Below are 11,574 nucleotides of genomic sequence, written 5' to 3' on the forward strand. Positions count from 1 at the left end.
ACCTATAGTCTGCTTCAGCGTTGACCTACCATACTTATCATATTGTAGTTGCCCAATGCAAATGACAAGTTTCTCCTTGTTCTACTGTGGCTTGGATTGTATCTCATTTGTATGTTGCTTCGGACAAAAGCGTCTGCCGGATGGATAAATGTAAATGAATATTAAAAGGCTGTTGCATGGCTGCATTGTTGCTTTATCTTTTCTTGCAGAATGGAAAGTTCCTGTAACTTTGGAATTGAATTTGGTTCAATATTCTTCTTATAACTGTTTGATTTAACCCTTTGAGTATGATCATACCAGTGCGCTCACTGTAGTAGTCCCTGCAGCGTACGATAACAAGTGTGTGATTAGTATGTTATCAACTACATGTTCTCATAACAACGCAATAATCTCATCTGGTCATGTTGGTTTCTGTTGGACGATTTTAGAACTTATGGGTGAAAGAGTTTAAAAACCACAACAAAGTACAATTTAACAAGTCTTAATTTATTCAAACAAAACAACTGCAAACAGCATATCTATTATTAACAGCTGTTAAATCTAAATAAATGATGGCAAATTACAAACATCCATTACAAAAAAAAGAATCTCAAGTACTTCAAATATTATCAGTACTTTTAATGAGCTGAGTAAGCTAAACAAAATGTGCAAAACAACAAGATATTTGTACATGTTTGTCTGTGTGCAAACCTTCCTCTGCAGGTTTTGTGACAGGAACACAAGCCTGTCGACCGTTTCCAGCTTGAGGGATGTGGCATGTCACAGTGTTCCCACTGGTACTAAATACACTTTCAGATGGGGAACAGGTGGAAGGTACACAGAGATTTTTTTTTTTTTGCCAAATTCTTCAGTTTCGGGAACATTTCTCCGCGGTCCTTCCACCACTGCAGGGGACTTGACTCGCTGTCTGCACCAACAGATTGTCAGTATGTCGACAGTTCTATTCCATTTCCTCTCTCTGTGATGAAGTGGTAGAGGATGTTGCACTCTTAAAGAAGATTCCAAGGGTTTTCTTTTCTTTCCTAGCCAGTGGTGGATCAGATACCTGTGCCTCATGAGGCATAGACACAGCTGTGGCCTGGTCAGCTAGCATAGCCTCCACCTCTGACATGTCTTCAATAGTTTCGTTTGCGATGGAAGTTATTCTGAACGTGGTATCCTCAAGGGACGCCCCACTTGGTAGGAGCCTCTGTGATGAGCTGGTGTGCAGGGAGACTGAGCTGTGGCCAGGTCTCTTCTCCTCTTCCAGCTGAACAAGAAACAACTTTCTTTCTTTTTATAAAGATCTTTTTCAGGCATTCTTTCACCTTCACTGGACACAGTGAGGGTGAAGGGGCAGATGGGAAATGGCAGGAGAGAGGGGCGCGACCTGCAACAAAGGTCGCTGGCTGGAGTCGGAACCAGCGGCGTTGCAGTTATATGGCATGCGCTGTAACCATTCAGCTACCAAGGCACGCCACAACCTTCTCGCATACAGCAAACACCACGCTCGATGCAGGGGTCCCTCATACTTCCCTCTGTGAGAATAAAGCAATATTTAATATGTTTGAAAATGTTTATTGGTAACAGTCACTCAGTCACTCAGAGAAAGACACACACGCACACATTTTTTTAATCCACTGTTAATTAGTTTTTGTATAATATATTTAGTATTTATTCTTTTGGTAAACACACGCATGATTTAAATGCACTGTTAATTAGTTTGTATAATACATTTTCTGAATATTCTTTTGGTAAACAGGATTTTTAAATCCACTATAGTCAATTAGTTTGCATACAATGTTTATGATATATTCGACACATTGTGCACCCCTAATTAGCACCACCAACTGTTTGTCTCGATGAACCAAGTCCTAATATTTGCTGAACAGTAGTGAATTGAAACACATTAAATTGAAGATTTTCCAGAAATGTGGTATAAATTGGCGTCATATTTGGATGGTAACTTGACTAATTTTATAGAGGTTACAAGGAGGCCAGAGAGTCACTTCCTCCTGTTGTGTCAAAATGGACTGTGATCTGGTTTCTCTCTCAGCTTGGCCTTAGTTCTTACTGTGCTAATTTTGTTTTCATCTTTATTTCGTATTTATGTTTTACCAGATCCAACAGATTTGAGTCTTTGTCTATTATATTCAGAATTTTAACTGCAGTCATCGAGTGAGATCGGAACCTGCCTCTAAACTCTTCTTGCCCCGTCGCGCAGTTTGCACCTGAGTGACGGGGCGGAAAGAGATATCCTGCCCCCCCTCTGTCTGTAAGGAGGTGTTTTCCAACCAGCCGCCTCCGTGCAAGGACTGCTGGGTGCTCGTTGGGCAGGTGGCCCCTCTGCGATCTGAGCTGGATGCGCTGAAAAGGTTCCTCTCTGGTGAAGATGTGGATACCTGTGATTCCACCATCCACTGGCTAAACACCTCCGTTGCCCGCCGTCGGGAGGAGCCCACACCCTAGCAAGCCAGCGACAAGCAGGAGGAGAGGTCTTCCTGTTCCACTCCTCCTCTTCCTCATTCCACCTGGACATTAGTGGTTGTCAGAAGTAGAAGGAAAAGTAGCCGCTGTGTGGCTTTGAATGAAACCTCACCTGAGCGGCTAACCACCTCAAAGCGCTTCCTCCCTCTGGTTAACGTCAATCCTGACCAGCATTCAAGCTCCGTCCCTGGAGCCGACACGGCCCCGCCGGCTGCTGCCACATCACTGCTGCTTCTCCTCCTCCCATGGCTGAGTCACCTGCACACCCCGGCCCTTCCACGCTCATCGTAGGGGACTCCATGGTCAGTCTGCTCCAGCCAGGTGTCTGTCGAGTGCTTCCCGGGAGCCCTCAAAGGGAAACTGCCTGCTCTCATGAAAAAATATCCCTCTGTGAGTACTGTTGTGGTTCAAGCTGGCATCGACGATGTTTCGAGTTAGTGAAGGAGCAATTCAACTCTATTTCTCAGTCTCTCCGGTCCCAGACCATATCTCTGCCGGCATGGTTCAGAGATTTTCATCCGCCTGTATGCTCTGGACATATGGCTGCGTAAATGGTCCAACTTTAACTGGTTTTGATTTTTTTTTCTGGCTGCTCGATGCCTTCTACAGTTAAGATAATTTGCAGCCAATCAGATTTGGCTTCAAACATAAGTAAATGTAATGTCTCCAATTGTGACGTCATCGTGGATCACCTGTTAGGGCTATATTCCTATTGCTACCAGTAACAGAGCCCCCCCCCCCCCAAGTCTGTTTCTGCCATGATTTCATATTATCAAGAGATTTATTTATGCTTACTGAGACTTGGTTAAGTCTAAATGAAACTTGTCCCCCCAATTTTAATTATTTTCACCAGCCCAGGTTCCTCTTTTTCTAAGGATTTTATAGACATTGTGAAATCTTCAGTTGAGGCTCCCACTCACTTCAAGGGACACACCCTGGACATTGCCCTCTCCTCTTGTTTTACTCTTGAAAGTTTTTATCTCTATGAGGCTGGCTTATGTGTTTCTGACCATAAAGCTATTATGTTTAAGGCCCAACTCCCACCACCTGCTCCCACAGTGTCTACTTAGGTTTCTTCTTGTGTCCTCAACACTAACTCTGTTGACAGCTTTCATAAGGCCTTCACTACTGCATCTACATATAGCAATAACCCAAAACCAAATATGTCTACGTCTGATTTACTAAATAACTTCAGCAATACAACAAAGTTGTACTTGATTCCATAACATGTGCAAAAATCAGGCAAGTCAAACCAACTCACAACACACCTTGGCGAAATACCAACACTAGAGAAATAAAGAGAAAATGCAGACAAGCAGAAAGGAAATGGAAAAAGGACAGTCTGGTGGAACTAATGCCCACTTATCAAAAAGCAGTAAAAGAAGCCTAAGTCCTCCTGTTTCTCCAACATCATTGCAATAAACCGTCATAACCCCGGAGTTCTTTTCAAAACCATTAAATCTGTAATTACTCTTGCTCCTAGTCAACAAACTGCAGCCTCCCCCATGATCTGTCAGCAATTTTTGTCCTTCTTCACAAACAAAATAAATGGAATCAAACTCCAGATAGATCATGTCCCTGGTGACCCTTCTCTACACGGCAACCCCTCTGCCTTGCACAATCATTTTGAGGCCCTTTCATTGTGCACTTTAAAGGACTCAGTCGCCATACTCAAGCCTTCATCATGTCCTTTAGATGTTATAGCTGCCAGATTTATGAAGTAGTTTTTTAACAGTGTTGGTCCCACTATTTTATCCATTATAAATACAGTAGCTCTATGTCCTCTGGCTGTGTTCCTTCCTGCCTTAAGCATGCAGTGGTGCACCCACTTCTCAAGAAACCTAGCCATGACCCTCTGGATTTTAAACATTTTAGACCCATTTCTAAAATAAAATTTTTATCAAACATTTTAGAGAAGGTTGTTTACTTAAAGTTGATTTCTTTTATGAATAATTATAATATCTTATCTTAGCAAATTTATGCACCATTAAAAACCAGCGAAGAAGGCAATTTTCATAATTTATTATCTTGTCTGAAATAAAGTGCTGGATGTCCGGAAACCTTCACCCAGCTAAATAAAAACAAATCTGAAATGATTATTCTTGATGATTCTTGATTCTCCTCCAGCCAGAAACCTGGGTGTAATATTTTTTACAGTGAACTTTCATTTGAAAAACAAGTTACAAAAGTTGTTCAATTATGTTTTTATCAATTTTATCATCTTGGTTAGATTATTGTAATTCATTGTATTCAGGATTAAGCCAGAAAAGCCTTCAGGTAGTATAAAACACTGCTCATCATTTATACTCCTTTGATCAATGCTGTATAAATAAAGTTTATTATTATATTTTTATTATAATGTCTGAGGAATTAAGGTCACAATTTGGCTGTTTAGCCCCTAAAGAAGCTCAGTAGAACCTAAACTGTATGCCATTCTAGCCTACAGGTGAACAACGTCGACCTGTGCAAGTGACATGGAACTATGCAGTGTTTAAGCAGTGCCCTGCGTGCTCAGAAAGACTGAAACTACAGTTCCTTTAACAGAGAAAAACACTTGACCTAAATCTCAAGGTAAAATAAGTGTGTCACAAGGAAAAACAAGCTGTTGAAAAATGATCATTGGCGTGCTTTAAATAGCACAAACTTTATGAATGAGCTGACACTGTTACGATCCTACAGGGAGATCATCACATGGCTTTCAAATTAAGATGGTATTGCTAATGTGCATTGGTTGTTACAGTTCCTGTACGCGAACATGTTGCCTTCTCTTGATTGATATTTTAGCGAGATGAAAGAACACAATTAATACACATAAGTGGTTAGGATACAATATGAAATACTTCATAAACTATGAACAGGACAAACATTTCCCACCAATGCACAATGGGACATCATGCATATTTATTAGTACAATGCTGAATGTTGCCAAACCTCCACAGCCTTGGCGCTGTCCTCTCACCTGCATTAGTCAAAACTAATATTGGAGAGAAGACTGAATTTGGCAATTGTACTTTCACGTGATGTAATGAAACACATAAAGCCCAAGTTGCATAGAGGCCACATTCGTCTTGGCTTGCAGACCTTAGATTGTTGTGTTCAAGGAGAGAAGGGGTCTAGTGGGACCTCAGCTCTCACTGTAGGGGAGGAGGGGTAGAGGAAATAGTGAGTTCTCATTTCCATAGATGATTTGTCTGGTAATGGATTTTGGTGGGAGCAGATAGTGACAGCAGTGGAAGGTCATTTCTGTTGTGCGGTAGATTTGGCTCAACGATCGTTCAGGGATCCCCAAGATAAAAAAAAAGAGGATGTCTATGACTTGTTTTACACTAAAACCCGCATGTGTGCTCCGGAATGAAGTGGTCAAAGATCTATCAGCGCAGGAAAAACAACATAAAGCATGTCATACAACACTGTGGTCAGGCCATTTTGCACATAAGTGTAAACCAGGGAATCCTCTGCTTTCTCTCCTCGCTTTGTTTCCCATAGATTCATACTCACTAACAAAACAAATCAGGGTGGCATCCTTCATGTTGACAGCACATAGCACTCAGGAGAGTTGAGTCATTTGATCTGGATGGCTGGCTCTCCCTCTCCTCTGCCTGTTGCTTGTAGCAAGGGGCTCACAAATCTCATTGTATTAACACTAGCTTGGCTGAGAGAGGGGATTTAAGCCTCAGAGCAGTGTCTACTATTGACTCTGTGGATCGTATACAGTGTTTGGGCTTATTGTAGCCTCCTTGGAGAGATGATGGTCTGCTGGGAGCAAACAGTGGATGTGACTGTGACTGATAATATATCAACTGTGCTATAATATAGCATATAAAGCTTGCATCATATAAGTCTGAAAGTACAGCGCACCAATCCTAGATATGCAGTAAATATGGTGAACAGACAACGAAACGCATCCTTTTAATGGTTTTCTAAACCTTTTTATGGAGACTTTTTGAGTTGTGATATCTGTGGCATGTGGAATGTTTATTGGTGAGGTTTTCAATTTTCAATTTTTAAATGTAGTCTTGTTTCACAGGGCGTACGAAAGAACATGTAAATGCATACCTCAAAAAAAGACTGATGACTTCATAAAAAAAAAATTAAATATATATATTCACACTCAATTGCCAGTTTATTATTAGGTACACCTAGCTAAAAGTAATGCAGTCTAATACAGTCCTGCAATAAATGCTGCCTTTATGAAGGTTATAATGTTCAGTTTTTGTTGAAATTGTTTTAGAGAGGTGTTGATTTAAACTTTATGATTATATTGGAGGATGTAGATTGTGGTACCGTTAAATGAAGTTGCATAATACTGAGAGGTGTTTCCAATTTTTTGTCCAACCTATCTAAAATAGAAGTCTCTGTCTGTCTGTCTGTATGTATGCGTTAGATTTTCTCGACAACCGTTTATCTGATCGACTTCACACTTTGCAGGTGTTTTGCTGAGGACCCAAGGAAGTGCAGGGTTGAGTGTGAGCTCTTAAGATCTATACGGGGCACATTTATTAGTAATGCAATGCTGCCAGAAGTACACACTGTGTAGTGTACTGAAAGGGGACCCCTGTCAACTGTTACACTGCCAAACATCATGCTGGGGACAGCTCGCTCTCAGTTTGCCATTTTGTTTTGCCAAACTCAAACATTTCAAGCGTCAGTGACTACAGAAACTTTCAGAATAAATGCTTTTGTTCCCGGAAATAGCCTGGTCCCAAATAGCTAAATAGCCTGGTCCCATATAGCAAGCTGTTAGCAATGACAGCAGCCAGTTGATTATCTCACGTTCGCTGCTAAGTTGAATGGGCTAGTTTAGATAGAGATGTTGATGTTGTTTGATAGAAACATCTGTCAGTATAACGCAATACAATTCAACCTAGTTTTAGCTGTGTGTGCCTAATAAACTGGCAAATGTATGTATGTATGTATGTATATTCCTTTTATATTTGTTGAAATTATTAACTGCAGTGTTGTTGTTTTTTTTTTTTTTAGACATTCTTTTTGAAATTTTCAATGAAAATACAGTCACCAATCAGGTAAATCCAGGGTGATACTGCTAATACTGGTGATAATGATTCAATAAAGCCAAATGTAAGCAAATTTAAGCGTCTAAACAAAGTTGTGGTCAATGACCACGTCACTCTGAAAAGCGGTGTAATAAGAGAGCTGGATACTGCGCCGCCACTCAACCTTGCTGCCAATTTGTCCCAGTGGCAAGTTACAAGGACATGACTTTGCCTTAGTCAGCTCTGTCGAATCTACATGTACTCCTTATCAGAGTATAACCTGTTGTAGTTTGTATTAAAGAAATGGCTGAAATAACTGTTTAATTAGTTCATGGTCTGTGGAACTGTAAGTAATTAAAATGACAGACTGTAATTCAGCCTGAAACGTTATCTTAAGGTGTACATCCAAGTTTCAATAATTATTAGCCAACTGTGCTTTCAGAGTATCAGCTGACCACATTCATTTCACTTCACCATGCTTCTCTACACCAGTAATTATTCACTGTGATTTCATTGTCAAGTAAATCTGTTCAACTTCACTTCTTGGGCTATAATCCATCTAGACTTCATGGAGAACATACATCGATTGCTAATGTTTGCTCTCTGTGGTCTGCTTTTCAATTAACAGGCAGCAACTCTGTGAACGTCCCACACAGACGAGCGCACGGAGGACATGATTTCAATGAATTAATGATGACTGGATGCTAAAAATGTCAAATGAGCTACATCAAAGCAAACACGCGGCTATCGAACTCACGTCGAGATCTGAAAATGGTTACATAAAGCGATGACATTCGGAAGATGTGCATCAATTTTCTGCATCAGCATGAAAGGTGGAGGCAAAAACACAGTCTGAACACATCAAAGTCAAAAGACCTTTAAAGCTAATTAATTTGTCCTTTCTGAAAGGATTAATGCTTAGGTCACTTCCTATTCGGATTATTTTTAACATCTGTTTTATGAAGCAGCATATTTGTGGCTTGCTCCAGTAGCACATCAGTCTAAATCCTATTGTGTCCCAAACAGTGTAATTAACTGTTAAAAATATAAGAATGCGACACGTGCTCAGAGTTTTACTGGAATAATAATTAATAGCTTGAGATAGATAACTAAAGATTTTTTGCCTTATTTTCCAAAATAATGTGTGATTTTTCTTTATCCACCTGTGAAATCATGCGCTGCAAACAAAAAGATAAAATATCAGAATCATCCTGTTGATCAGCATGGCAAGTGGGGGGACATTATGATCCAATTAAAGTGAATATTTTTGAAGCAGAGCCTTGTTCAGACTCTCAGAAGTCTATTTTAAATTCTTGTGATGATCCCAAAGTTTCTGAAGATTCAAAATATGTCAGGATGAATCACATGCAAATGGGTATAACATGATGAATAAGACATCTAGTTTTTTTTTTCTTTTTTTTTTTTCTCCATGTTAATGGTGCAGCTGTCAAAACACGGTGTTTGAATATTTCACTCAGTATATGCGATCAAAACATCCACACTGGAACAAGAAGAACATAAGGTATGTGACAATGTTGAACAGCATGGAAAATGATTTTATAACCTTGAAGCTACTAAATACTACTTACAATCTGAGATCAAAGGGAAACTTCACATAAAACACTTGAATCATCACAGCAGTCTTATGATGGAATACATCCATCCTGGTCAGAATCATTGCCCTGCATGTTTGATGCATTGTTTTCTAGCAGTTGAACTGATTTGTGTATAATTACACTTTGTTAGGGGAATAGAAATATTGAAACTATATATATTATTTAGCAAATCACAGAATAAAGCTAAAGCTGAGCATCACATGTCTTTGAGAACAAGATGATTGTGGGATGACAGAGAACAGTATTTTCACACAGTAGCACATGGCAGAGGCTTTATGTGGCCATCTTTATAGATGCATCACATTTACTTTTCTTCCTTCAGATTACAAAACTAGTATTTGTACTTGTACAAAACAACAACAGTTCTTTCAGTGATACAAAAGAAGTTCAAGCTCACATTCAATGTTTTAAGTTGCAACCATGGAGAAGATGGAGGACAAAATGTTGGCATCAAGGCTTGAGGAAAACAGGGAGCTATTTAAGGGATTATATCCTACATGCCACTATCCTACATGACATCAATGGCATGCCACATGCCATTGATGTCCTCAAAATAATAGCATCGGTCGTTCATCGACTCATTTAAGTAATTTCAATCTAACTTTATGAAACATAGTTTCGGGGCCTCAGAATTTCTGCCAAGGAAAACAAGAAAAAGACATGGAAAAAAACATTTCATTAAAGAACCCTCAACAAATGAGAAACAACTCAGCAGAGTGCTTTTGCTGCTCTTCAAACCAGTCCATTTTTTAAAAAACTCTACGCCACCCCACTACTAATATATATATATATATATTGTCCCTCATTAAGAATACTATGTGACATTAGCTAGTTTTGCTAGTTCTTTAAGCACCAGCACAACAGACTCCACAACAGACACACAAACGCTGACAAAAACGAGACTAAGAGTCTGCAGGCACGCGAGGGGCTCTGCGATGCTGTACTAGCTAAATGCTAACGTCAGTGTGGTAGCATGCTCACAACGAGAATGTTAACATACTGATGTTTAGCTGGTATAATGTTTGCATGTTCACTTTAACTTCAGTGTGTTCGTGTGCTAACATTTGCTAATAAGCACTACACACAAACTGCAGCTAAAGCTGATGGGAATGTCATTAGTTTTGCATGCATTTGCTCATATTTGATGACGCTAAATGAAATGGCAACGGAACATTTTGATGTGTTGTTGTAGAGCATAATGTGCCTCCTTCAGTAAGAATTTTAGAATATAAAAGGTTTCTACTACTAGTTATTTGTACATAAGGTGCAGGATGCATAGCCTTAAATATGCCTTTAAGTATGAAAGGCGGACAGACACTTGGAGGGCAACAGTAAAACTGTAATCTTCTAATTCACTTGATTTTCAGTCCACCATTAGTGGCTTTATTCTGCACTACCTCTTCTAAGGATCGCAAAAAACATGCTTAAATCACTACCGTCGATCAGCTTCTAATACTGTCAAACACTTTGTGCACAGACGCAGTATGTTATTATCTGTGAGATTTCATTATAATTCTACTATCATTCAGAAATGTCTTACCTCTGAAGGCAGCACATCAGAACTAGATGATGATGAATAGATTGAACAAAAACCTTATGGGCCCCAGCTCATATCTCCTCTTTGATTTGGCTTTCATAGCTTGTTTTGAAATGTGCAGTAAGGGTGCTGAGAGTTCTGCTTTTCTTTCTGCACACTTTATAATCACATTTCTGATGTGTGAGACAAGCAGCCAAACCCTGTATACAGCTCAGGTATTCCACTGCAGGGAGGTTTAGTCTGGCTTCAGTCCTGGCTGGCAAAGAGGGCAAGAGACGGAGAAATGAGAAAATAAGAACCTGGAGCGGGAGAGTCAGGCAGATAATGTGATAGACTGACAGAAACTCTATGAAGGTGGAAGAGGGAAGAACTCATCTCTCACCTTGTCGCTTCCCTCAAGCTGGGTGGTGGAAGCCGGGCCGGGTGTGTCACCAACTGTGCACTGACCGCTCACAGCTTACAACACACAAACTCAGTCAGAAACTAAACCAAAATACTTCAAGGACATGGGCTATTATTCATTGTCCATCAATGTATCAACAAGAATCTCCTTCCCCTCCGTAGCCCGCCAACTTTCTTGCGTTTGTGTTTCTTTCCTTCATCTTGCCGTCTGTCTCGGGCAGGCTTAGATAAGATCCGCCCTCTTGATGTGTGTCAACCAATCACTAGGAAAAATGACAACCATGTGACTGTGACAGTACTTGCAGGGCTAGTTGGTGAAATACTGTAGCAGTTGAGCTAGCCACTGGCAAAACACGCTGGCCAACTGGGAACATTAACTATCTGATTGTTCTCCCAGTTTCTCTCCAACTAGCTATTGAGCTTGGTTGCTAACCGGGCAATATGTTCACACAGAGTTTCAATAGTCGTATTTGTGTCATTGACTTTTGATTCACAACTGTCTGCAAACCATGACTCTTTTTGTGGAGCAGTTTATTCTCTGACAGAGGAGGTTAAACAA

At 40.1% G+C, this 11,574-nt stretch overlaps 1 long non-coding RNA gene across 1 annotated transcript; it reads right to left on the reverse strand.

The window, feature by feature from the left end:
- Positions 1 to 443: 443 nt before the first annotated feature.
- LOC122861484 lies at positions 444 to 11,223 on the reverse strand. The gene is made up of 3 exons (XR_006374495.1): positions 10,996 to 11,223; positions 10,617 to 10,869; positions 444 to 1,517 (listed from the first exon to the last, which is right to left on the reverse strand). It is a non-coding gene; the product is annotated as an uncharacterized LOC122861484 (long non-coding RNA).
- Positions 11,224 to 11,574: the final 351 nt, after the last annotated feature.

The sequence above is a fragment of the Siniperca chuatsi genome, linkage group LG15 (genome assembly GCF_020085105.1).
Source record: "Siniperca chuatsi isolate FFG_IHB_CAS linkage group LG15, ASM2008510v1, whole genome shotgun sequence".
NCBI classification, from domain to species: Eukaryota; Metazoa; Chordata; class Actinopteri; order Centrarchiformes; family Sinipercidae; genus Siniperca; species Siniperca chuatsi.